At 43.8% G+C, this 26,489-nt stretch overlaps 2 long non-coding RNA genes across 6 annotated transcripts in view; one reads left to right on the forward strand and one right to left on the reverse strand.

The window, feature by feature from the left end:
- Positions 1 to 14,492, forward strand: part of LOC107319818 — a 28,820-nt gene extending 14,328 nt beyond the window's left edge. The window contains exons 3-5 of one of the 2 annotated variants that reach the window (XR_001557952.2): positions 6,496 to 6,611; positions 8,288 to 8,383; positions 11,354 to 11,918. This is a non-coding gene — a long non-coding RNA (uncharacterized LOC107319818). Of the gene's footprint in view, positions 1 to 6,495; positions 6,612 to 8,287; positions 8,384 to 11,353; positions 11,919 to 14,179 lie in introns of those variants that run through there. The other variant, XR_004308831.1, reaches the window with a different exon arrangement.
- On the reverse strand, positions 167 to 18,372 carry LOC107319819. 4 transcript variants are annotated; one of them, XR_001557955.2, is made up of 4 exons: positions 17,911 to 18,372; positions 9,717 to 9,811; positions 4,960 to 5,020; positions 167 to 1,463 (listed from the first exon to the last, which is right to left on the reverse strand). It is a non-coding gene; the product is annotated as an uncharacterized LOC107319819 (long non-coding RNA). The 4 variants fall into 4 exon arrangements; XR_001557954.2 differs by having other exon boundaries at positions 167 to 345; positions 17,911 to 18,371; XR_004308832.1 differs by having other exon boundaries at positions 167 to 5,020; positions 17,911 to 18,368.
- Positions 18,373 to 26,489: the final 8,117 nt, after the last annotated feature.

Raw genomic sequence — 26,489 nt, forward strand, 5'->3', positions numbered from 1 at the left:
AGGCTCATCAGTCACTTCCACTGAAGTAATAGTTCTTTCAGCTAGCAGTAGCAATAAACTGTTGCCCTGTGTGAGTTATGAATTAAATACATGGAGGTACAAAGCAGTGTTAGAGGCTGTGTATCCTGTCCTTTCTGTTAGTGTTTTTTCCCTGACACTGAAAAAAAAAAAAAAAAAAAAAAAAAAAAAAACCACCAATCTGGGCAGGAAGGACTTTTATTAGTTGTGACTCTTCCATCCTGATCACAACCAGTTCCTTTTATGTTCATCAGCATGGAGAAGTATGGAAGGTTGCAGTCTGACAGAGGGTGAAGGTATTGCTCATGTGATGAATATGAACTAAACCTGGAATTCCAAAACATTCCAGGCTTTGGGCCTTGCTCTGAGCTCATCACTGATAACCATTAAAAGGGGGTGCATTTTTACAGGTTCACTCTAAGAAAGAAATACTTTTCATACATAACATTCAGAAAATTCCTCTGTGTTCTTAAGTTCAAGTGATGGAAATAAATGATAGAAATGGTGTTTAAGTGCTAAGCAGGATGTGGCAATAGAGTTATTTCATTTACATCTGCACTGTGAGCAAGGAATTCATCATAAATGTCCCAGGTCAATGTGGTTTTCCAACATGCTTATGAGGATGATTTACCTCCTGTGCAATCAAAATAAAGACACATTAGTGGCTAGGAATATTTACTAAGTCATCCAAGCTGACATGTTTTAGCTGTAAGGTAGAAATTGATTTTGAATTCTACTGATTTCCTCTTCTTTATGTCTCAGTTAAACACACCACAAAATAATTCCATGAAAATTTTCTGCTGCTGTTACTCATAATGGCTCAGAAATATCAGGATATCCTTGAGGTGGAGCAGTCTTCTCTAAAGCATTTTGCACAGCTGAATTAGTGCAGATATTTCTCTCCCTGTGCTTTCTCTAAGGGTTTTTTTCATGCCAGATGCTTCTAGGTATTGAGAATCAGAGCCAGAGGTCAACTGATGAGCTGCTGATGGCTCAGTCTGAATGTGATGTAATGCAATGGCTCACAAGAGCCCCCTTTCAAAGTAACTTCATCTTTCATATACGTTGTCCTGCAGACAACCCCTTTTACCAAGTGAAACCTGATAGCCTCATATGTCGATTCAGATTCAGGACTCTGCAAAGCCTCTGTGTCTGTCCGCATTGTCTGTTCGCAGCAGCTTTCCCTTATCGCTGCCAGATCCCACATTTACATGCTGTAGGACCCTGTCCTGGTTTTGAAAGTATTCCATGTAATGCAGCAGGCTGCTGGGCACAAATAGCTGTGGAGAGGCAGCCAACAAGGCAGGGATGTACTACAGTATGTCAGGTAGGTGGACAGCCAGCTCTGGGATGCTGCTTTCATAAATGCTTCTGCTGAACTTCCTATAACAGCATGAGGCACTTCTCAGTTGCTGTGCATTCGGGGGTTGCAAAGTCCTTCCTGTCTGTAACAAAGGGGAGAGATGTGTGGATTCTTGATCAAGTCAAAGCAGGGAAGAAACTGACCCATTGCATTCCTTCTAAATATATGTGGGCAAATGGAGGTTTAGTCAAGGCCATGTTTTGACTTAGCAACAAGGAAGTCACCTAGAAAACACTTAGGAAATAACCCAAGAAATTCCCCAAGTGCAGTAAAATAATAAAGTTCAAGTCTGAGCCTTCATCCTAGGAGTTGTCTGCAGGACCTCCACTCACTTGTATGGCACACACACAGCTGGATTGGTCACCAAGCGCTTTTGGGAATGAGTGAGTTCAAAAGTAGCCCTGTTGGTGAGTCTAGGCAGAGGAAAAGCAATTGCTCCCTGCTCCACTTTCTGCCTTGGCTGGGCTCTGTGTTGTTGCTGTTTCATGCGGTGCGTGATGTTACATGCAGAGCGGGTGAAGGCTGGGCGCGGTGCTGCCAGCGGTGCCGGGGCTGTGCCACAGCTTGTTGGGAGGATTGTTGCCATTCCTACCACTTCTCTCTCTGTGGTCTTTCTGATACAACTCAAGCATAATGGTTGCGTTATGTAATTCATTTAAGAGGGAAAACTTGCTCGTAAAATTTATGATCCCATTCTCCTTGAGACAACTCGAGAGATGAGACCAGACAACGAAGACAAAAGCAAATGGGTTGAGAATTCACTGGGATGCCATCACCCATCCTATGGTCCTGGCACGATGCTTCAGCCAAATCTCTGAGCTTTGCAAATTGGCTCTGAGTTGTGCAAAAGAACAGGGCAATGGCTGGGTGTGCCCAGGCTGCATGTGGATGCTGTGGCACTGCAGCAGGTGTGGAAGCATCCCTGGATCATGGCTCTACCTGCAACCCCAGGTGCTGCAGGGTACTGTCTCGATAGCCAATGAAAGGGCCTTCCCCCCAAAAAAATAAATACCAGGCAAAGGGAATACTTATCTGTTGGGGCCTGCTATTGAAAAACGGATCTCTGTTCACATAAGCAGGAAAAAGACATGGAGACTTATTTGTATTTCTACCCCTGAGCACAAAGGGGCTAGAAAGCAGGCGGCTCCCACCAATTGTGTGCTCCTCCTGTTTGGAGATGTAATCAGAGTCTGCACACTGTGCCACTGCCTTTCCTCATCACCAGGGCTTAGGGCTGGGGAGGGTGCATGCAGGGGTGGAGGATCAGGTCAGGGGAAGGCCCCAGGGCAGCATCCATCCAGTTGGTGCTAAGTGTCGATGGGGACAGGTGGAAAACAAACTCATCGTGTTCCCTCAATCCCAACTCATCAACTAGAGAAATATGCTGTTTGTAAACAGTGCAAATGAAACGGATGTTTCACTCTGCTGCTGATAAGTTTATCAGCACAGGCAACGTGCGCTCCAGAACCCTAGGAACATACAAAGAAAATGTGTAAAGAAAAAGAAGCTGTGGGTCCTCAGCTAACCCCCAACTTTACCACACCCCAGCTATCAGTGTTTGCACTTTGGGGCATTGCTCCAGTCCACGTGACTGCAAGGTTGGGACTTTGTGAGTGTAACCACGGGGCCCAATCTTACCTAGATTCTATGTGTCCTAAATGCTATCAGGATGAACTCTGGAAAGGTGAACATATAGCAGAAGGAGGCCATGAGAGCACTTGCTCATGTGGAGCAACCTGGTAAGGCTGAGCTGGATGTTGGGTAGGATGTGAGGCAGGGGCCTCTCCAGCTGGTATTGTCCCTGAATAGGCCATTGTCCTTTGCAAGGAGCAAATAGAAAACTCTGCTGCTTCTGCAGTGGCACTGAGCCAGCACTGCCTCACACAGGGCTCAGTCTTCAGCCTGGAGGTCTCATGGCTTCAAAGTGCCTCACCCGCATTGCCTCAAGCTCCTGCTCCGGCATCCTGTTACACACAGGGCATTCTGACCGGCTGGATTTTGTTCCCTGCAAGTGAGTGGCTGGGAAGTAGGTGTGTTCCATGGACCTTATAATAGAAAGCTTGCTTTGACCTCCACAATAGAGATTAGCACCATTCCAGAATGATATAGTAAGTGAGGTTTTTTTAAGGGTCCAAAGGTAATTCCTGTTTACAGAACTACTATCTGCAGAACTGAAAGAGCCTCACAGCATTCAAGCTAGGGCAGTGGCTGTCCGGCCACGGAGATCCCTTACCTATTGCTGATTTTTTGTCCTGCTGAGGGAAAACTTGAAATGCCCTATGGATGACCGACCTTCCTTTAGTTATTCAGCTCTGCAAATGCAGTCTTAAATGCTTTGATCCATCTGCTAATCCTGGTTAGGATTCCCATGTCCATTGGCGTATGGGCCCTGAACTGGACCCATGGTTCTTCACCCCCCCTGGCCTGCTTTGTCAAGAAGCATAAGGTCTGTTCTTATGACTGTGAGGGGCTTGATGTAAGTCAGTCAGCTGAACCTTGGTGAGCCAGTGGAAAGTCAGAAGTAGCACTGTCCTGGAGTCTCCTGCCTACCATATTTACACATGCAGTCTTAGAGAGAAAACACAACAAGGTCATAAAGCCAATGGAATAAATTTGTTACTTCACCGATAGTTGGATTTACCTGATTCTGCTCTCTTGTGACTTGCCTTCTAGCTTGCAGCACATTCCTCTGAATTTTATTTGCCCCTTCTTGACTGATACCCTATTAGAAATGTTGATGTTTCTCCAAACTGCAGCACCTGATCTGAGCTGCATGCCTGAGTTATGCACTGATCCATCTCGAGGGCCAAAAATGTCAGGTGGTTTTTAGAAAATTGGCCTTTTCTAAAAAAAATGAGTTTTCTTATGTAATTGTATCCTGACACTCAATGGCCCATGGATACCCCTCTTTGTAGGATGTATTTAGCTCATTATTCGCTATTGCCTTACGGAAAGATAGTTCAATTCATGCACATCAAAGTATGTGAACATGGAAATCAAGCACCTGGGATCTAAGCAGCATTGGGCGCTCTGTAAAAGGAAAGTGAGGGACACACTTGGCACACACAAAACTGTTTTATTTACTCCAGAGAGATCGTGTTGCCAGTTGATGACGCACCTTCCTTCCCCCCTCTACTTCTCATTTTCTGTACATCTAGGCCTTCCAATCCCGGAAACTATTTACATCTCCCTTGCAAACCATGACTGTCCTTTTCTCTCATTCTCTTTTTCGCACAATCCTTTTTGTGCATCTTGTCCCGTTGACCTCAACCCTCTCCCACCAAAGCACAGAAGTGGTGATGGTGCAAATCACCACTGCCTTTCTTGGTACCCAGGCTAACAACATCCAGCTGCTGTCTGGGATTTTCCAAGGGATCCTGCAGGTTTCGGGCTGATTGAAACATGTTTGGTGGTTCAGCAGAGTTTGCCACAAGGGGGGGTGAAGAACAGAACCCAGCTGTGGAAATTTACTGACTCTCTGCAGATCTCATGACTTCTTGCTAAATCTGAAAATTCCCTGAACAAGAACAATTTTGTTCCTAAACCACCCGTGCGGCCTTTCATCTTTCTGTGATTACCTGAACGTTGCACGGTCACTGGCATTTTTCCTATAGGTTACAGGCAGCAGTCCACCATTCACTGAAAGGGCAGAAGATAAGGAATTCATTACTGAAGCCACTAGTTTCTGGTACAAAGAACTTCCACACAGATGGTGAATTAAAACATCTATATATTCAACAAATTAGCAAACGGTGTGCCAACATTTGTGAAATACATGCACATTAAGAGTATGAGTGGGAGCCAGTAAGGTTGGGAAGAATCTTTCTCAGCTTCTGTTTTCAAACAGCAACTCACAAAGTCTATTTCTCTTGACTGCTTTTTAAAGGTAAATATGTGCAAATTTCTTTAAATCGTCTGAAGTAGATGATGGTTATGACTGAAAGATAAGGAGGGATTTGTCTGTCTGACAAACTTCCCCTCTGTTTTCAGAGGGCTGGTATTTTGAGAAGTGGTGAAGCACTGCTCAGTGCAAAACGTGGGGCACATTGTGAATTGGAGATCTGCCAGCTGATGGGCTGAGCAGAAACTGTTGAAATGCAATGTGCTTCAGGGCTCAGCTCTATTTCCTGCACTAGAAATCCTCCCCAGTGATGACTCTTTGTAAAGATCTCCGTCTCCAGCCCACAGGAGATCAGTTTAATGCTTACTACAAAGTCAATAGGAATTTTCCATTAGTACAATCAATTGTTTTTAGTCATCTTTACACTGGACCATATCATCTGCCCATCAGAATTAATACTATTTATTTAAAGTGTCGAGGAGGAAGAATGGAAGAAACCAGAGAAAAATACCCTGAGTTTGTGCCGGACAGGGCACAGAGTAAATCTGAAATAATGTTATTTCTGAACAAGACATGGTTAGACATAGAAAAAGCAACAGCCCTAGGAGACGACCAATGCAATCAGCTCAAGCTCCACTGGAGGTGGCAGCCAGCAAAGCCTGCAAAGCTCACCCACAGCATGGTGCAAGGCCCTGGTACTGCCAGTAAAGCCATGCAGTCTGGTTTTGCTTTAGTGTTATCAATAAGGCTTTGTACAGACAAACAACTCACTCACACGCAGCTGTACTGCAGGAGTCTATGCATTCTCCATACAGACCAGGAGATCTGCCTACTTAGGGCTGCTTTTAGGCTAGGGATGACACAGTGAAATAAGAAGCTCTATGTATCCTATATGGTACTCAGTATTGTGGCATCCATTTTCAAAGAACAATAGAATCATTTGAGTTCAAAGGGCACCTTAATGGACATCTGGGCCAGCCCCATGAACAAGGACCCCTACATCTCCATCAGGAGCTCAAAGCCCATCCAGCCTCCCCTTAGATGCCTCAAGGGATGGGACACCCACCACCTCTCTGGGCAAAGATGTATTGAAATACTAATTCAAATAGTAACAAAACCATAGCGATTTTGGGTGGCAGCAGGACATTTGCAGGTGGATAATTAGCTAACTCAATAATGATAATCCCTGTTATGCACAGCCAAAGTCTTTGTACAGTACAGCATTCCAACATACTGAAAAGTGACATAATGAAAATGCTTTGTGTCTGTGCAGGATACGGTAAAGAAGGTGATCCCAAAGACCCCAAGAAAATTTAAAAGAAACACAAGATCAGAAAGCAGAACCCACAGAGAAAGGAAACGCATTAAAGGCAGCAAGACTGCAGTGCTGTAAGTCACATAAAATGAATGCAGTTCATCGTGCTGAACTGTTCATGCTCAGACCATATATGTTCAGCTCTTGACAAAGTAATCTCTTTGCAAAGCTACATAATGCAGCAGAGTCAGCGAGGAGCGAGTTATAAACAAAGAACCTATTCAGCTGTCAAAGCAATTTTCAGCTATATTAAAACAGAATAAGATGGGACAGATTCTGCAAAGCCTTCTGCTGCATGCTGCCCCGTGAAGCCAGTGGCGTTGCATGTGTGTGGATGCTGTGGAACAAGGCAGTGCGTGCGTGCACAGGCAGGCGCCCACGCGAACACATGTACACACACGTGCACAGGATAATCACCCACTGCCTTTCTGAGCTCATGTTGTAAATTGCAAAACACTTATTCAGATTGCATTTTCGCTCTGCACTTAGGGATGTCACCAAGTTCTGGCCATTCCGATGACGTGTTTTGTTTCCATAGAAACCCATGTACTTTGGAGTGGGAAAAGCAGAAGGAGACTGAGAAAAGCAGAAAAATAATGCAAAATAAGGGGTGTGTGTGGTATGAATAGATCATTTGGGTTGTGGGGCTTGTAACAAAGAGACTTGCCAATTCAGCAGGGAGATGCCTTATTTATTTGTCACTCCAGAACATTCACAGACGTTCAGATTTGTGCCGATTAAAAGAATGCACCATCCTATTTTTTCCATATAACCACCATTAGATGAACTCAATGTGTATCAGAGAGGCCAGGCTTTCAGCGTGCTTTCTGCTGACACATGGCTTTTGCTGTTTGCTATGTCTCTGGTGTCATTAGCAGGTGTTTCCTATCTTCATCCCCAAACTGGGGAAGGAGGCGGGGCCTGGGAAACTGCAGATTTCAACTAAGGTTCAATGAAATACCTGTCAAGTCTCCTATTAAAAAAAAAAGCTGTGTATGATCTGTACCTCCCAAGGGGTGGGCAGGGAGAGGCATGCTGGAGCTGTTCTATGTTTCTTTCCTTCTTAAACCAGCCAACTTGCCATTGAATCATTTAATCGCTAATTAAAAATCCTGGATAAAACAAGCTGTCTACAGCTTTCTGGCAAACATCCTGCTGACTTTGGTAGGGCCAAGATTTTACCCTTTCCTTGACTGCAGAGCTTGTTTGTTGTCACTTCTTTTCCTTAGCTGTTCTGTGTCTTACATGAGATTATTTTTGTTTCCTCTTAATTATTCAGTTTCTTTTCCCTTTCTCAAACATTACTTCACTTCAACTCCAAAACAGAGGGTCTTAACGTGATGGACCCCAACAAGCAGTCTGTGACCAGGCTAACTGTGTTTTACCCACATGCTCTTCTGCTATGGTCTTGAAGAGGACAGGGAGTAGGTATGAGGGTAGTAAGTGTTTCAGCAGCTAAAGACATCCTCTAGCTGCTCTGTGTTGTCAGACATCCAGACCTGCAGGTCCCCATTAGTAGAGCTACCTGTTGCTTCTGGTGTCTGACCAGCTGGAAAAGGGCTGAACCCAGAGCATCCAGCCATGAGTCCCAGGGCTGAAAGCTGGGAGGAGAAGTAGAGTCTTATATGTTAGAATGCTGTCAGTAATGTAATGAAATTGCTGCTCTGTTTCTGAATATTCTTCATTGTATGTTTGTCATGTCCAACCATTTGGTATTTACCAGTCATATCTTCCACAATTTTGCATTCAGAGTCTACGTTAGAAGAGACCTATTCTGATTTTGCCTGGAGCCGGATAACTCTTCAATGCACCTCCACTGTCACCCCTGCTGGCTCCCTGCTTTAAGGTAGGAATGTGCCAAGAAACCATGGCTTCCAGGAGGCTTTTGGGCAAATGGCACTCAGATTTCTATTGTGTTCTTCATGAGAAGTTGCTGTTGGTCACACAGGCCCTTAAGTTAACTAAAATTGCATGGACCCACTGCATTGTTAGGGTACCAGAGTACAAAAATATGGCAAGAATCCAAATCCCTTACGAACACATGTTGCCTGTAATGTTGACATATTCAAGCCCATACTCATCAATTGATCTTTGTACAGCCAAATCCATGTCTAACACCCAGTACTAACTTGTAAGAGTCTTGTTTGCTAAGTAAAGGAACAATTGACATTGACTTTGCTGATCAGCTCTCACCTTGGTTGTTTTCCTTGGCTTTAAACTTTGAATTTTACAAGTTTTACAAGATGAATGCTCTGCTTCGCTTCTTTGTATATAGATAGAAAGAAGCAGTTTGTAAACCATGTGCTTTGTAGGTCATACAATATTTTTCTCCTCTGGAATCCATCAGTGATGATGCTTAAATGTATGAGACCCCATGCAGATCTTAGGTTAGGATCTCAGAGGTTCATTCCCTTGCACATCTTATCGTTAACATTTATTATTCCTTCTCAGAACAATGCAGAGTGATTAGTTTGAACATCAGGCAAATCTCACACCACTCTATTTGCAAGTGGGTTGCATGCAGGACTCAGCAAGATTTCATTCAGCCTTTTCTATAATGTTGGTTGCAGTTCTCTGGAGGCAGGATGAACAGGGAAAATTCCATTTGGCTTTAATGTTCTGTATTAGTTAATGTTCTGTATTAGTTAGTGTTTTGTTTCCCTTGTTCCAGAGGCTGGGTGTTATCTTTGATAGCATGTCATTGAGTATAGCAGTGCTGAGTGCAAGAGTAAGTGTCAGAGCATCTCTTGCATGTGCTACTGCTGATTCATTGCGTGTACTTCCTGTGAGGTAATGAAATGCCTCAATCACATCAAAACTTGCTGATTTTTAGATAGTAGCTATTATGTAAATATTATATACAATGTGACAAGCTGGAAGGCCAGATCTAGGAGGTAATGTTCAAGGGTAATGTTGGTACACAGGAAAATAATCTTCTGGAAGTCACTGTAACATCATGCAAGAGTAAGGAGGATTTGCATGACTGTAAGCTCAACACTCAGCTCTTACTGTTATTCAAGTAAAAAAATGAATAGGAAAGGTAGGAGGAAAAAAACAACCAAAACCCTACTAATAATAAATCTGTGCAACCTTAGTGTACTATTTATCACCTTCTTGTACCAAAACAAAGTTGGTGATGTACTTTGCCTTGAACAAACATTGGTATTTTCCAGACTCACCAATGTGGTGCTGGTTTTCATCGTTTCTGGTCTTGCTGTTTCCTGTCTTCCTTTCCCAGACTTTGGAAATTTTTCACCTTAATTTTCCTCTTTTGCTTTATAATGAAAAAGCAAAATTAAGTTTGTGATCAGAGCCTACTCCCACACTAGGGGATTTTAAATTCCTAGATGAGACTCAACAAGAAAAGATGATAGTGCAATTTCCTTAGAAATTTTACATTTGAAGCATTTATAGTAATGAACCTTTGAACACTGAGACTCTGACAGAGGTATCTGAACCAGCATGTTCTGAAAAGTGTTTCCTAGATAGAAACTCAGGAGGAGGAAGAGGAGTGGGGAGCACAAGCAGTGTAATCATATAACTTGGACGTGTAATTTTCAGTGAAAGAATTTCCGTGTCACATTTAGCGTTTTAGTTTCTTATGACAAATTGTTTGTGTAGAAAGTAAAGTTGTTCAGTCTCTGTGCTGTTCCAAATTTTAAGCTCTTGGTTTTCTTGATGTGGTTATTTTTTTTGACATCGCTTAGCAGTGATGAGTCTATGTGCGCTTGGCGTGATTGGTTAGCTCAGCCACACTTAATGACTTTGACCTTATAAACTATATTTGACTCAGAAAAGTCTCATCCTGTTGTTGGAAGGAGAGTCAGCCAGTGAAATTTACTTTAATCACAAAGATTCTGTCATGGTAGGAGTCAACAAGACTCAATTGGTGTATGTTACTTATGCTTGTCTGCTTTACCAGACTGAGTCTCGCACTTAGCGTGTCTTTTGAGTATTACAGCCATGAGTTTTAGCTTTTCTACAGGGCATGTTTTCAGTTTCTAAGTAAGTGAAGAGGCCTGGATACGTAGGTTAGAGGCATTCTTTGGAGCAGTCAGTTTGTACAGTTGGTCCAAGCTACCTTGTAGTATAATTCATGCTATATGTGCCACTTGAGACCTAGCTTGAGTTCTTACTGGATGATAGTTTCCTTGATGTAACAGTGGTGAAATGTTTCCCTGATCCTAAGAGAATCTGGGGTATACTCACTAATTGCTTGTTTTGCTGAAACATTAAAGTTCTCATAAAATCTTTATCAATGGGTAGCTCCTTCTTTCAAAAACCTGGTGCTGTTTCCCAGGGCAGAGATATCCTCTAGTATCGAGCAGATTAAAAGCAGCTGTGGTATCATTTGTTTTGTATGAACGCTGGTAGGTCAGCTGTTTGCAGGAGCTTCCCAGTGCAAACAAAACCTGTGAGCTACATTTGCTTTTTAAATAAGTAGTTTTTGTTGTTAAAGAATTGCTGGAGACAGCCCTGTTCTCTTTCGATAATAACTATAATTAATCTTGGTTATAATGTAATCCTGATACAAAATGCATCATTGCACGTTGACAAATGAAGTGTTTGGCACCAGTGGTGTTTACACTTGCATTGCTGCTGAACTACTGTGTGTGCTGGAAGGTAAGTTGAAGTATTTCCTAGATTTCCAGATTGTTCCTAAGGAAAGATACATCATGGAGCAGAAATTCAGGAACATTTTGTTTCAAAGGAGGCTCCATGATCAACACAATTACACCAGGGTTTTTACTGGATGTCTCTCGTCATTCTTTCATTATCTTCACAAAGGTTATACCTTGATTTCATTTTATTTCAGGGCTTTCCAAATTTCTACTGTCTGAGCAGCTGCACAAACCTCTTTGTGCTTTTGCTTTGATGTGTGAATGAATATCCATCCATCTTAAGAAATTTCTCTGTGCAAATGTAGTAGTGACAGAAGTCATGATTGGTTAATTCACCCCACTCTGATGCTCATTGTCTTAGCTCAAGTCACTAAATGATATACGAATATTATTTATTGTTAATACTCTTCATGGCTGTATATGTTGCTTTCTATGTTCCTGGTGGTTGAGCAAGGAGAAATCAGAACACAGTGAATTTTAGGATGTGTTGAGAAACTTGCATGGACCTTTGCTTCCAGGAAAAACATACACACGTGATGATAAGTAGCAACTTATCTAAAAAATACTGAAGAAAGCATTTCTTAAATGAGAGCACTTCTCTGGAACTGAGCACTTGGTCGTTGGCTGTTGAGCTTTTTTTTTGTTTGCTTATTTTTGTTCAGTATTTCAGTGCCCTACTGATAGCATTGTGTAATCCTTGCTGGGTGTTTGCCAGTTAACTGAATAAACTTTTACTTGCTTGATGATTTTATAACTCCTCATTATGAAGTAAGTTTGTCGTTTGTTTGACTTCTCTCCTGCATTGTGTGTAAAAAAATATGCTACCTATTGAGACTTAAATTCTTGCAAAGTTATCAAATACAGAAGAGTCTGAGCAGTTAATGGAGTACTCATAATGCTTTTTGTGATATTTTTAGTATTACTAAAGATAATTACTGTTGTGTTATTAAATACATCAAGCTCTCTTATATTCTGTAATGTAATTTTCCACTTCACTTCCTCTATATTTACATGTATTAATACATCTTCCAGTTAAGGTCTTTTTTCATTGCTCAGTGTGTGTCACGCTTCAGAAAACAACTGAGATTTTCCAAATTGGAGTCTCATAAACTCTTCATCTTTCTAATGGCCACCCAGCCCCTGGAACCCAATAGGTAGGTGAAGGTCAGAAGTATGATGATATCACCAAAGGCACCAAACTAATGAGCAGGGTTTTTTTTGGTTTTTTTTTTCATAACCAAAGGATTGAATAGGAACAAAAAATATTCCCCACAAACTGCAGACATTATCACTCTGTGATTGTTGGTATTATGTTAGATATTTTCAAGCATTCAGGTAATGGATACAAAATTGGACACATGAGAAAAGGTATAGAAATGATATCTGGAGGCTACCTTAGCTGGGAGAGAATGGAGGAATTCTCATTCAGTACAGATGAAATAAATTTCTATCCACGGGGCATAGACATTGAGAGGAAAATAACTTATATGAAACCAAGGGCTGTAACAGCCTAATTTTGTCCTCTGGACCCAGGTAAATTTCATCCTGGCACAATAAATAAATACATAATATAAAGTACAGTGCTATTTCCTGATTCATGATCTTGTTAGACTCCAAATAAACATGTATCATGCTGGAATTGCAATAACACAGGCTTAGTACATAGGCAGGGAATTGCATCCAGCTACTGAACACGAAGAAGGCCTCCTAAAAGCAAATCATTTAGAGAAGAATGGATTTCTCCTTTAGATTCAGTGATGATTCTGTTGTGTTTTCCCCTGGAAGATGGTCCTTCCCATGTGCAAGTATTTTTAGATATTTTATTTCTTAAGCAAAATAAATAAATAACCAAATTTCAGATATTTTACTACACACTCTTGTTGTTCTATAAGCTGAAAAGCAACTTTAGCAAAAAACTTATTTGGGGTGGAGAGGGATTTAGAATGAGCAATATTACCAGCACAGTTCTTAATCCAAGGATGGAAGTTGGGCAAGAAAGCATCAGTAAGCAATTTATGGGAAACACGGGCACAAATCAGCAAGCTGATACTGCACTACAGCAGTAGCAGTACGCCCTTTGCAGGGTTGGTGTGGAAGGGATTTAGCAGATGAGGCTTATGGTTCGGGCTCCATAGAAAGGCCAGATCTGTAAAACTGCTTCTCACCCAGCCTTAAATCTCATTTAAGACCTCAAAATATATTCAGGGGTATTATACTGAAAGAGTGATTTTCACACATCTAGAAAAACATCACAGTATCATCTGTGTTGAGTTACAATAGGGCTCAAATGTTGAAAGCTGAGGAGGATGATGAGAAATAAATGGCCAGTACCTCTTTAAGAATCCACAAGAGCAAAGCAATAAAAACGAAATACAATAACTCAGATAATAAAAACATTATCTTACAGATTTCATACAAACCTTGCCTTAGGGAGGCCACCTGGTTTGTGTTTTACTGACACAGCTGTTCAGACTTTTTTTTTTCCCCTTTTGCTACATGAAAAATAGAGGAATTTGAACAGCTGTCTGGGTTAATTTTTTTAATGCCTTCAGTAAGTAAAAATAAAGGCAAGTGACATGAATAAGCGATGCGAGATTGCCTCTAAAGATGCTTTAAAAACTTTCCAGAGTAATTCCTGGACCTCATGTGCAGTGAATGAAGTTGTGGGCTGAGCAGGGTGGGTGCTGCTGGTCAGTTTCTCTTCTCTCCCCATAAATGAGAGTCACTGAAATTGGGGCAAACTGGCAAACTCGGTTATACTGGAATCTGCCTGGGGTAAACCGGTTGACTTCACTGAAATTGATTAGAATTTCCATAACTGAAACTAAAATCACTCAACAAACCCAAGCAACACACCAAGCCAACTAATTTTGCTGAAAACCATCCATAATTTGTTCTGTTGCGTTCCAGGGATGTACCCCTCATTGTGAAGGGAGAAAGTGAACAGAAGTGGTTGGGATGTCTGAGCGGACATTGTTTCTCAGAGAGGAAGGCTATTTTTGCTCTTTTCCATATTGCAGTGTTTTGGTGGGAGGGAAGAGTCGGTGCTGATCCGTGCTGCCCTGCTGACATGCAGAGCACGAACAGCGTCCCAGCAGGTTGAAGTCTGGTCCAGTTAAACCCAGTGATGGAATGAAGCAAGTGGGAACCGCTTTGCTTCTTGTTGCCCAGTGTTTCACACACCTCTAGCAGCAAACCCTCTTTGTTGCCAAGACAACCCCGAAGAAATCCGAAATCCAGAACAATACCCTGTGCACGAGACGCCTCGTATTCGTTAGTTCATGCATTCATTTTGAATGTCCAGAGGATCACTGCCCTCCAGATCTGTCCAGGTAAGTCCAGGTAAAGGTGTAGGTGCCATCTGTAAGGTGATAATGGCTTGCATTTATAGATTCTTTTGTTCTAACAGCTGCCAAAGCTCCAGGGCTTGCACTGAGAGCCTGCTCAGTGTAATTCCTGCAGTGCAGCACTACCTGAAGCTTACCAGGATGCTTCCTGAGGCTGTCCCAAAAATACTCCAGGGCAGGGGCACTGACTGCTCTCCCCAACCCCTGCAGCATGTGAGGGTGCTGCAGTGAGCACCACGTTGTCATGTTATGCTTTTGCAGTGGTTTCTAAAGATTTCTCAGGCAGCCGAATGCAAGTTAGTGCAGCCATGAAGGTCTTTTCACTTAATAATTGGGACTGGACAGAGCTGTGCTTGGCCTCTAGGTCAAAGGAAATGTATGCGTGACTTAAGCCTCTTTGCATAAGGTCTTGGCTCCATGCAGGACAGTGGAGTGTCTAGAGCTTTGGGTTTTTTAATGCTTATTTATTTAGCCCTGGTGAATATAAATCAGACAGAGGTCCAAGAGGTCAGATTAAACACCTCCACTGACAATCAGGGGAGCTTCTTGCAAAGACTGGCCACAGGGATTTTTCTGTTTCTTAGAGAAATGCCACGTGCAGATTGAAAATATGTCTCACTTTTCTCAATTCTCTCCAGATCATCTTTTCTCATTTTACAGACAGTGGGAGAAAATAAGAGATTATTTTTTCTTTTCTGCTTTCTTTTTTTTTTTTTTTCCTGAGGAATGCTAGGAATATGTTTTTTACAATGCTTAAAGCTGGCTTTGACCTCTTCACTAGAAATGGCTGTGCTAGCTAAAACACAGGTGTAGATAGATTGACTAGTTGTACTAGATGAGCACAGAGGTCTCTTCCAAGCTTTCTGTTTCAACGATGGCATCATAGCAGGAGAAGAGCAAACCAGCCAGTGCTTAACAGGGAGTGCTGCATGTTGAGGAGCTCAGAAGCAGAGCTGGTTCTGCTTTAATGTCTCTGTCAGCTTATCCATGGCTTCTACTTTCTTGTACGGTGTAATTTCTCCCTGGCTGCACGAGGAGCCCTGTAGATAGAACATGGGGATGTACTTAAGCAGTAATGCTGGAAGCAACAGTTCTGGCCTTGTTTGCCTGTGTGAAGTGCAAACTCCATAATGTACCAAGAACCATCTCACCTCCATCCTCCTAAAAGCCAAGTTGGTTCCAAATGAAGCATCCCTGAGCTCAGGCCGCTGTCTGCTCCTGTTTTAACACCTCATAAACAAAGAACAAAGGAGGCATGTGAAAGAACTGCAGTTTCATAAACCTTTGAGTGGGAGTTGGAGCTATTATAGAACATCCCGTTCCAAAAGGAAACAAATGATGGTCTGATGCTGCCGGGTAGTAGTGACGTATGTGGCTTCAGTGTGAGTCAGTCAGTGTGAGATTCAGATACGGACCAAGAAGGAAAACATTTGTGGCAGCAGGACCAATCACATGCTCATAGATAGAATTACCTCAGCTCATTTTTCAGTTGGGTATTAATATATTTGCTGCGCTTCTCGGGCAGAAGGCAAATAGCAGCACAGAGGAAAAAAGCACGTGTAGGAGCTGTTCTATCTGTCTCTTCTTGCAGCCTCCCACCCACACTCCTGCATAGACAGTGATAATGTATCGTGAGCATTTTGGTATATCACAGTTTCGTTCAGTAAAATGGAATGTGTTGATGTTGTTGTTATTTGTGTTCTTTGGAATCCCAAAGCATTCCCCCATTCCAAAGGCACAGGTCCATGAATGGGACAGCTAAGCAAATTTGGGGGGAAATATTTTGCTTATTGCTAAAGCGGTGTCTTGTTTTAATTCCTTACAGCTCAATCAAATGTTTATGTTCATTTAAAAAATTAAAACTGAAGCGTAAGGAACCTTTTAAGACTCTAAAGAAGTCAGTAGAGCTGATTTTCTGGTATGTGGGGGATGTGTCATAGTGTACTAATTGTGAAATGAATTGGCTGTTTACTGGAAAGTTACCGTTATCTCATGGGTAATGTCAGTCAGAGATAAGAAACTCTGGCTGTGGATTGAAAACAAGGAACCTTCAGTAGTAATAGAACCTTGAGGTGTTCCCATCCCTGATGTTTTCACCAACATTTTGCTCTAGTACAGACCTCTCCCAGTTGTGCCCAAGTAATTCTTTCAGTGACTCTGCAGTGAGCCATACCAGGAACTGATAAACATCAAAAACCATGAGCAGAGCACCCTGTAAAATAGGAAGGACCTTGTTCTCTACCCTTTTCTTTTTCCAATTCATTTCAGCTACCTCTGTTCCCTGATCAGCATGGCCTTAAGGAGCCTGTGCACAGGCCCTGCTGAAAGGCCTAAGTGTTATATGGCAGAGAGGCTGATGGTGGCAACCCTGTGATAACATTGCCACCAAAATCTGCAAATCAGTAAACTAGCTGAGAAAACGTTACTTCATTCAGCAGTGAAACAACAGCTGCTGCGTGTCCTGAAGGAAAAAAATAAGGGGCTGTTGCTTGGCTACAGATTGTCTTTGCCAGGGTTGGAGGATAAAATGGGGAAGGATTTTGGTACAGGCAGCAGAAGTGTTGTGAATTACAAAAGGTCTCAGAAAGCCATAGGAGCTATAGGGCACTTGTGTTGGAATCTCAGAAACATTTGACCTTTTCATGGAGGTTTTGTCAAATCTAAAGCAGAACTGCAGGTTGGAGTTGTGTTCTAAGTCCCAACCAGAGCTAAAATAGTGGGTTCTGAACAGTGTTTCAGGGGAAAAGCAGAACTCTCCTCACTGGAACTGAGACGTTTGGTTTGTGCCTCTTGACCTGTAATTGCCTCATTGCCTTACTTGTGTTCTAAAGCAGTGTCAGATGGGGGAAGCTCACCTGTCACCCTTCCCTGCTGGACATGGAGACAGCTGTGTATTTCAACACCAGGCCCTGATGGCAAAGCAATGCTCACAGAAGCAGAGGGGTAGAAAAATGCTTAATTGCAAACATAGTCTATAGCAAAGCACTGGCAAGCCAGGCTGGCTGCTCCTGCCACCAGGGGAGGGGACTGTCCTGAAGCATATACAGTGCCTATCTCTTGATAGCCCCAGTTGCAGCAGGCTCCTCAGCTCACCATTATCTGCTGCATCCTTCCTCCCCCATGCTCTGCCCTGGCATGGGCACCCTCCCCTCTTATCACTGAGGTGGCAGCATTTTGTTTGTACAGCTGAGAGCTCTTGAGCTGACTCTGTGTGTCCTTCAAGGTCATGAAGGCATTTGATCTCCTGACCGAAATACCTGTGCCAGCCTTTGGCCAGAGCTATGGGGCTGTGCTGCTGCCAGTGGGAGAGCTTTCCTGCGGTACTACAAAGCAGCTTTCCTGGAAGAGGGAATGGTTCACCAGTATTGCAGAAAGGTAATTTCAAGCACATAAACAACTCTTACCGTAGTCTTGGGATGCAGCTTCACCCTCTGTGCCCTGGCCTCAGGTGGAGCACCAGCCCCATGGAAAGAAGAGGTGTCTGCAGCATGTGCTGATGTTCTACCACGCGGTCCTGGCCCTCACCCCCAGCACAAAGCCCCAAACAAACCCTTGGCCTGCTCGGCCCCACTGAGGGCTGATGTCACCATCCTGCAGCCTGCTGGCATGACTCACAGAGGGAATACAGAGAGCTCTTCATGGGCCACAGGAAGGCAGGAGCCGCGTGGGAAGCTGTTGCTGAGGAAGAGGGTGAGGAGAGAAGGTGCTGGAATGACCTGGGATGCTGGGGTGGAGGGCCACACCTCAGCCCCCAGCACCCAGGGTTGGAAGAAGGTCAGCTCCTGGTTGGATTTCTTTTCCCTGGGGGAGTTCTGAACAGTTCTGCCCTTGTTTTCACACAGGACTGGGGTGGGGTAGGAACGGTTTTATTTTAGAGGAGTTTCCCATGACTCGAGATGCCTGAATTACTCAGGAGTAAGGGAGGATAGCACATGGCCAGAAACAGAGCCCAGGCTCCCTGAGAGCATGAATGGTCATGGCTGAGGCATATCACTTCATTAAGGCACCTTTTTGGGGTGTCTCACTGCCCCAAACCCGTGGATGGCTGTTCTGTGTCAGCCACGCTAATGGAGGCATGCAGCACTGGGGCAGCGTTTCCAGCAAGGACAAGGTGATGCAAATTACATGAATGGGCACAAGTAAAAGCTAAGCTGCTGTCACCAGGGATGGGAGGCATCTCCAAGTGCCTGCTAGAACTGTTAAGATGGGAGGATGCTCGGGCTCTGCTGCAGTGCTGACTGCTTCCTGGGGAGGAGCTTTATAAGTTGTGAAGTCCAGTTCCTAAAAGCGATGGCAGCTGTGACCACGCTAACATGCACTGTGGTTCCTGGGCATTTCCAAAACCCTCTGAGATTGCCCAAGGAAAAGCATCAAGTACTGATGGTGACAGAGTGTATAATATCTAAATACGTGAACCCTGGAATCAGCTATTTCCGCTTTCTTCCAGTTTCAGGTTCAGCAGTGGATGTTTCAAAGTGTGACGTTAAGATTTCTAGTGTAAGGGCACATGCTAGGAATCGGGATGAATAGCAAACATGCAAATTCAGCATTTAATCAGGAGTCGGATGGAATCAAAATAGACAGCTTGTTACACTAATAGAGGGGCAGACAGAAGCACTGAGCACGTTTTCCTATGGGTGTGAGGTCACGTTTGAGCAAGTTGATATTGCTGTCAGGGTGTGATGAAATTGCTCACAAATTGCAAAGCTGCCCAGATTTTCTCATGACCAGAGGTTCACGCCATGTTTACTCTTTGTGATTCCCTCCTATCACTCTCCTGTAGCACAGTCAGGAAAACAGTGTCAGGTGGCTGGTACGATCGATCACCAAACTAAATGAGCAGCCAGGACTCAATAGCTGGACCAAGGGGGCAGTGAATGACTTGGAGAGTGATGGGCTGTGATTTTTTTCTGGATAACGAGTTCCGAAAATGCTTGCTTTAGTTTTGAAGCGATTTGCTCAATGAGATAGGGACGTGTGCTACATTTGCAATTAATATTATATTTTAAAGAATAGATCAAACAACTCTAGCAGATTTCCTTTAACTGACAAGTTTCATTAAACAAGAAAGCTCATTCTTAGTAGGAGATTTTAATATAACGCTGAGAACAGAGAACAAAACAATGAATGGAAACATATCAGCAGTCAATTTCCTGAGTATTCAAGCCTGCATTATACTTTGTTCTTTGCTACAGCCACAGCTCTGTAATTATCAGACGTATTCATGGGACTTTTTCCTATTGACACTCAGCATGAGTGTGGCTGGAAAGAGATTAAGCTTTTGTGGCAGCCATTTGAATTTGTCTAACGAAAAACAACCTGCGAGGCTATGGGGAACTGTATGTCTCAAGGGATTTGTGATGGTCTGCAGAACCTATGGGTCGCAGGTTCAAATGTGTGTGTTGGTCAAAGAGTATGCACAGCTCTGAAATGACAGACTGACAGCTGGCAGGCAGTGGTGCTTGCTGGCAGACATGGCACAGTCATGAAACAATGACCAACAATGGTTGGTGATGGGGTAGATGCTGGAAGCTATTGCTCTGTTGTGTGACTAGGATGTTGTTGTTGGGCAGTGGATAGGAATGCTGGGCAAGCCACTGCCCACTGTCTTTTCTTGGAAAAGGAGCTTTGTTGATCCAGGGCTTCATGGAATCATAGAGCGGCTTAGGTTGGAGGGGACCATAAAGGCCTTATCAAGTTCCAATCCTTCTGCTGTGGACTGGCTTCCCCCACCAGCTCAGGCTGCCCAGGGCCTCATCCATGGCCTTGAGCACCCCCAGAGATGGGCACCCAATGCTCTGGGCAGCCGTGCCACTGCCTCACAGCCCTCTGAGTGCAGAATTTCTTCCTAACATCTAACCTAAATCTCCTCTCTTTTAGTTTAAAGCCATTCCCCGTTGTCCTTCAACGAGTAGTTCCCACAGGCACAACTGCTTCTTAGCTAATACATCAAGGTCACACCAGCCAGGTTGTCCCTTATCTGTACTGTCAGTGGACCTTCATTTTACTGTTAACCATTAGCTTCATACTTCGCATGCGTCTTGTGGTTGGGAATTCCCAGCTGCTTGGGAAATGGACTTTCCATATACCAGTCTGTGCACAGCTTTCCATGCCGGCTTGCCTCTCCTTGTAGCAATGCAGAGAGGAGGCAGTGGGGAGTCAGGAGGAAGGCATAGGGCAGACCCCTGGTGATCCCACAAAGCTGCAGAATGAGCTGGGAGCCCATCCAGCCCTAAGGTGACCAGAAGGTTCCCCATTACTTGATTAAACAGAGCCTTGTTTTTATTTGCACTAACATGGTGTTTCCTTTGTGCAGCCAGACAGTGCTACGCTGGCACACAGCTCCACTGTTCAGGCAGGAAGCAATTCTTCCAGGTAACATCACGTCTCTTGGCCATTCAGTGCCAGTATGGGTGGGAATTCAGCTCCTGAGCTCGCAGCGCCAGTTTGTTCCTTAGAATTGAGCACACACCATGTCTTTTTACACAGCTCTCTGTTTCTGTGTAAACAACCATTTTAGCTAAAGATGGAAAACCAAAATCCTGTTTACTTAGGCTCTTTCACAGGCCCATAGAGCAGGAGCGTTAGTATTGGTGTACTGGCCCAGCTCCAGCTCAGGTAATTACCGTGCATTCTGCCCTACTTACACACCCCCTGTAGTTTCAATTAGAGCAATTGTTTCCATTTTTCTTTCCTGTCCTGTCAAGTATTAATAAGGTTGCTTTGGAGCTGCTCATGTGGTCCCTTGCTTAGGTGTTGTGTTTCCATGGCAAAGGCGGGCATCCTCATACACATACCTGGACCAAATCCTCATTGGCAGAGACTGAAGTAATTCCATAATGGAGCTGTGCTAGTTTACGCTACGTGAAGATATGGCCTTCCTATGTAGACCATACATTCTTCTATCTATTTAAATGCTCTGTAAGAACATTTTTATATATGGTTCATTCATTTTTCTACTTGCTCTTCAGCTGGGTTTGCAGATAACCTGAGGTTTGTGTAGTCATTTACATTTATGGTCATGGTGCTGGTATGTAGAGAATACAGCGTACAACTTTAGCGTGTGCTTTTCTCCAGCTGTTCAAAAACAGATCTATAGGGATATCTGAGCTCTTCCACTCTTGGCTGTAGTCGGGTAGGGAGAGTTCATAATGTGTGATGCTTTATGTTGTGAATCGCTGGAAAACGTGTTCTCTGGGAAAAAAAAAAAAAAAAAATCCTAAATTTACTAAGAGAATTAAGTACATGAAAGGATGCCTGAAAGCTATACAGCAGCTTAAGCCACCTGGTGCATTGAGTATTCATGTTCACAGCTGAGGGCTGTAGCACTTACTGTGCTGTTTATCTTATCAAGAGAGCCTTCCTTTCATCTGGTAAAGAACTTGTCCTGAAATGGCACGCATTTGTGCTGGTGGGCTGTGTGACGCGCAGTGGGGTGAGTTCTGCTGTCTGATTCTCCAGTCTGTCACGTGGCCCATCGCATACATGTGCTGAATGGATTGATGGTGTGATGTGTGCAGCCTGGAGTAGTTTGGGTTCATGGCACAAGCTGCTCAGCTGTTTAATGCCATGGGAGCTGGAGTCATGGAGACCTTTTCGGTGACATCTCTGAATGTTAGGCCCTCATACAGAGACACAAGTATCTCTGTTTGTGGTTTTCGTCTTGAAACAAGCACACATTACCTTTCCCAGGGCTGCAGTTAGGTACTTATTTGAAATGCACAGAATGCATTCAAGGCTCAACTCTCAGCCACAATAGAAGTTGAGTAGATTCTCTGGGAATAGCTGGATGCTGACCCTTATATATCTGGCCTTGCATGAGACACTGTGATATACTACAGTGCCTCCCTGTGTCCCACGTGTGCTCCATCCATCCCTAAAAGAGGATGTTGGTCTGTGGGTTCTGTGTTTCAGCTGTCAGCCCCATGCAGGTGTCTCAGGTGACTGCAGGTATTTAAGATAGTTCCAGATGTCTATATTCAAACACCTTGAGCCCACCCACTGGTAGAGTCATTTAGCTGAATAAATAGTGATTGAGTTTATCTTTAAAAGGAGATGTTGGGAAATTAAATGATCCTATATAAAATGAGTAGGGTTTTCATTCCAGAGTAAAGCGAGGTCTGTACCCTCTGCACTGGTGGGAGGTGGGCTGGCACCTTCACTCAGCAGCTGAGTGGTTTGGTTGGATGTATCCCAAGTGAATGTTGTCATGTTTATGGGTAGCACTGAGGCAGGTGTGTTTAAGTGCTGCATACAGATAATATGCCCTGAATGCAGTTCTCAGGGTAGTACAAGATACAGTGATGCTGAAGCAATTCCCACCATCACTCTTGCATTAAGGTGCTCAGATATCTGGTCCAGCATGTCTCGATGAGCACATAACAGTGATACATGAGGTCCCTGCACATTCTGGTCCCATGGCAAGTGCAGACCAGCTAAGCTCACCAGTCCAAGACCTGTGTTTCATTTTCTCTGAACTACAAATTGTGGTGATTTCAGCTTAGCCATCCTGACTTCACCTGTTCTCTCACACTACTTTTTCTCTTAATAATAATCTTTTATCCACACAGGGAAGCGTTGTGTCTCTTCAACACTTTCCCAGGCTTCTGAATTTCTAAAATGAAGGTTGCGCTGCAGGTTTAAAATGACAGCGTGACCCCAGAGCTGACTGCCACTCTCTCTTCCAATGCAGCGGCAGTTTGCAGAGTCAGTGTAATCCTTTATGTACAATTTCTTTTTCACTCCCTTCATGCAAAACAAAAGGGTTTGGTTGTTTTTTCCAAAGCAAACAGTCTATGTCAGCTGTCTCTCTCTCTCTCTCTCTCTCTCAAACACACACACAGAAAATATCCACAAGCTTTTGCAGCTGTGAGTGCTAAGTCACAGGTTCCCTGCAGCAGAGATAGGGAAGGTAAGCGTGCTGTGTTTGTCACACCGTTCCACAGCTCAGCAAAAGCTATCTCCAGTCTTTCCTGCTGTTAAACAGCAAGTCACGTTCTGCTTTGTAAATAGCAGTTAATAAAAACAAACCAATTGATTGTCCTTTGCTAGGCTTCTGTTACAGCCTTCCCAAGACTTTTCCCTTGCATTAAAGGCCTGTAGGAATTCACCCATTGTGAGCTAAATCAGTGGAGGTTTTAACTCTTGGACTCACTTTAAAAGCAAATAAAATATGGAGGAGTATGCCTTTGGTATCGTGTTCTTGCAGATAAAGAAAGCTTTAATGAGACTAAAGCAGGAAGGTTTTCTTTGTGCTCTTCTCTATGAAGCAGTTATTATCCTATCAGTTGTTTATGAAGCCGCTATTGACACAAGAATATGGCACACTGGAAGATGCGCTGGCAGCTTGTGTCCCCTGATGTGCCCTGCAGAAGCCCATTGCTTCCTGGCGCTCTCATCTAACGTCTGCAAAGGGTGTCATTGCAGTATCCAGCTTTTGTGCAGGCTTCAGCAGAGAACAGGCAGATGGAAATCAGGTCTAAGCTACCCACGCCTCCTTGCAATCACTCTTCAGAGAATTAACTTACCGGGTAGTGAGTGGGTAAGGTGCTCAGCACTATAATGAGTCAAATGATTGCTGAGAGCAGAGGGGAAAGGGACAGTGTTGAAATCAATTTGATATCTAACCAGTTGCCAAGGTAGTGGTTTTAACAGAACGGGTGAGACTGGCCCTTCTTAAATCCTGCAGGCCTCCTTTCACACCATCTGGAGTTTGTGCAGAGCCCGGTTTGGGAAGCTGGCCAACAAAGAACTACAATAATCTAATCTTGCCATGATAGAAGTGTGAATAACCATTTCAGAGTCTGACTGGAAAATTACCACAACCTGTCAATGCGCCTAAGGTGGAGGCAAGAGAAGAACCGATGACACGCTGAAAAGCACGTCTTAGAAGATAAACAGGAGTTGGCTTGTACCAGCCGCTGAGCTGAGAACAGTCATATTTCTATCAGCCAAAACAAAAGGCAGAAGGAGAACATATCTGCTGAGTTTAGGAGAGGTACCATCCCCATCCATGCTGCTCCCCACAGCCACCAAGGCACTCAGCACTTGTTGAGAGGCTGGCTGTGTTTTATGGCAGCTGCTCCAGACCCAGAGCACCAATTGAGCCTCTGCAGCAGTCTCTGCTGGAAACCATTGGTTTCACACTTTCAGTTGTTCCTCGGATGGGATTAAAGTTGCCCCAGCCTTTGTTTTCCAGCCTTGTGGAGATTTCAGTGGCTTTTTTTTTTTTTATCCTCCCCAGAGAATGGATTGCCACATAGTTATTCCCATGTTCTTTGCATGTGGTGAAACGGTTGGCTTCTAAAAATGAACACTAAACATTTTAAGTGGCAGCTTTTAGTGCTCAGTGACACCTGGGAGGCATTTGCTGTAGTGGTTGACGCTTATGCATTTAAATAAATTTGCTTTTTAGCATCAGCTCATCAAAAGTCCTGGGTTTCACTAATGAGAGTGCGAGCCCCTCACATGGTGCTTGGCCACCTCCGAATCTCTCTGCACTGTGCTTTATCTTCTCTCATTTAGGCGCATTTGGATGCTTTCTATTTCTGTCACGTCTTCTTTTTCAATCTGGCTGCTAGAGTCAAGGAAAACTGCAGAAACCTGTTTGAATAAGAAATCTGCACTTCATGGTGCTTTCAGAAAAAAATCTGCCTCTTTTTTTTTCAGAGAATCTTCCCAGAACAGACACAATTTGAGGTAAAAAGGAGCGATTTTGATTGACACACAGAAGCCTTTATGCTGCTCTGTGGTATGGAAGAATGATGTTCTGAGGCCCTCTCACCCCAACCTACAGGAGAAAAACGTGGCCAGCAACTTGCCCAAAAATCTACTTATCCAAAGCTGGCCAGGCCTGGCTCCATCTCTAAGAAAGTGTTTCATTTTCTTTGTAATTCCACAGCAGCTGCTGGATAATTATTGTGAAAGGGTCCCAAAGCAAGGTTTGATGTTTTTCCCTGTTTAGGTTAAGGGTTTTTCCCTGTTATTACTGGCACTGAGCTGTGTGGTTGCTTCCAAGGCAGGCTGCTCCACACACAAGGAGCAGTGATGCACGCTGTGGGTTGATGGAGAGCCTTGCTGCTCCTCACTCAGCGTAGGAAAGGGACCATGTTTCATCTGCCTGGAAGCTGCTATGGGCTGAGGTACAAGGACACAGGAATAAATCACTAACTTCAATGATTTCAGCATTATTTTGCACCTCTCCCATTTTTACTCCCATTGCCATGGCCTCTCAAGGCCAACTTTTAGGCAGTAAGTTTGCTAGGGCAGAGCTCCCACCAATTTTTACAAACCTCATTGTGTGGTTCAAATCAGAACTAACTTGACATTAGCTAGTTCAGTTCAGTGCAGTTACATCCCTAAACCAAGGACAACTGGGATGAGAATGGCCACTGCAGCACATGCTCTCTGCAGCACCTTGCACAGGGATGGGAGTTATAAAATAATTCAGGTAAAGTTTTCCAGAGAGCTTATCATCAGGTCACATACAGAAGGGCTGATCATTTAAATTCATTTTAAAGCATGGCCACGTGGCCAAGGCTCTTAAAAAATATCATCGCTCAATGCCCAAAAGCCCAGTGGCCAAACTACTTGAGTCCTTTACATAAGAGTGTGCAGAGCAACCACCATTATTTAAACTGCCCATCTTGGACTATGTAGTGCTTCAGAAAAGGGCAGTTTACACACATTGCCTGGAGACAGAGGATGCGCCCTGATGTGCCATTCAAAACCATTGGTGTGGCTTTTATAGATCCAGCTGTAGGCAAGGGCTGGGGTGAAACATGTCGTGGGAAGGCAGATAACGCAAACATGAAAGCAGCACAAAACATGAGAGCCTATAAATAGCAGGAAATAAAAAACAATACTGTGATAAAATCCATAAGACAATAAAGACCAATGTGGCAGAGACCGCTTCCCCCCCGCCCTTCTTCAGAGTTTCTCTCATTTCCCAAAGCTGCAGAGATCATCTGACTGCTGTGTGGTG

Source organism: Coturnix japonica, chromosome 12 (assembly GCF_001577835.2).
Source record: "Coturnix japonica isolate 7356 chromosome 12, Coturnix japonica 2.1, whole genome shotgun sequence".
NCBI classification, from domain to species: Eukaryota; Metazoa; Chordata; class Aves; order Galliformes; family Phasianidae; genus Coturnix; species Coturnix japonica.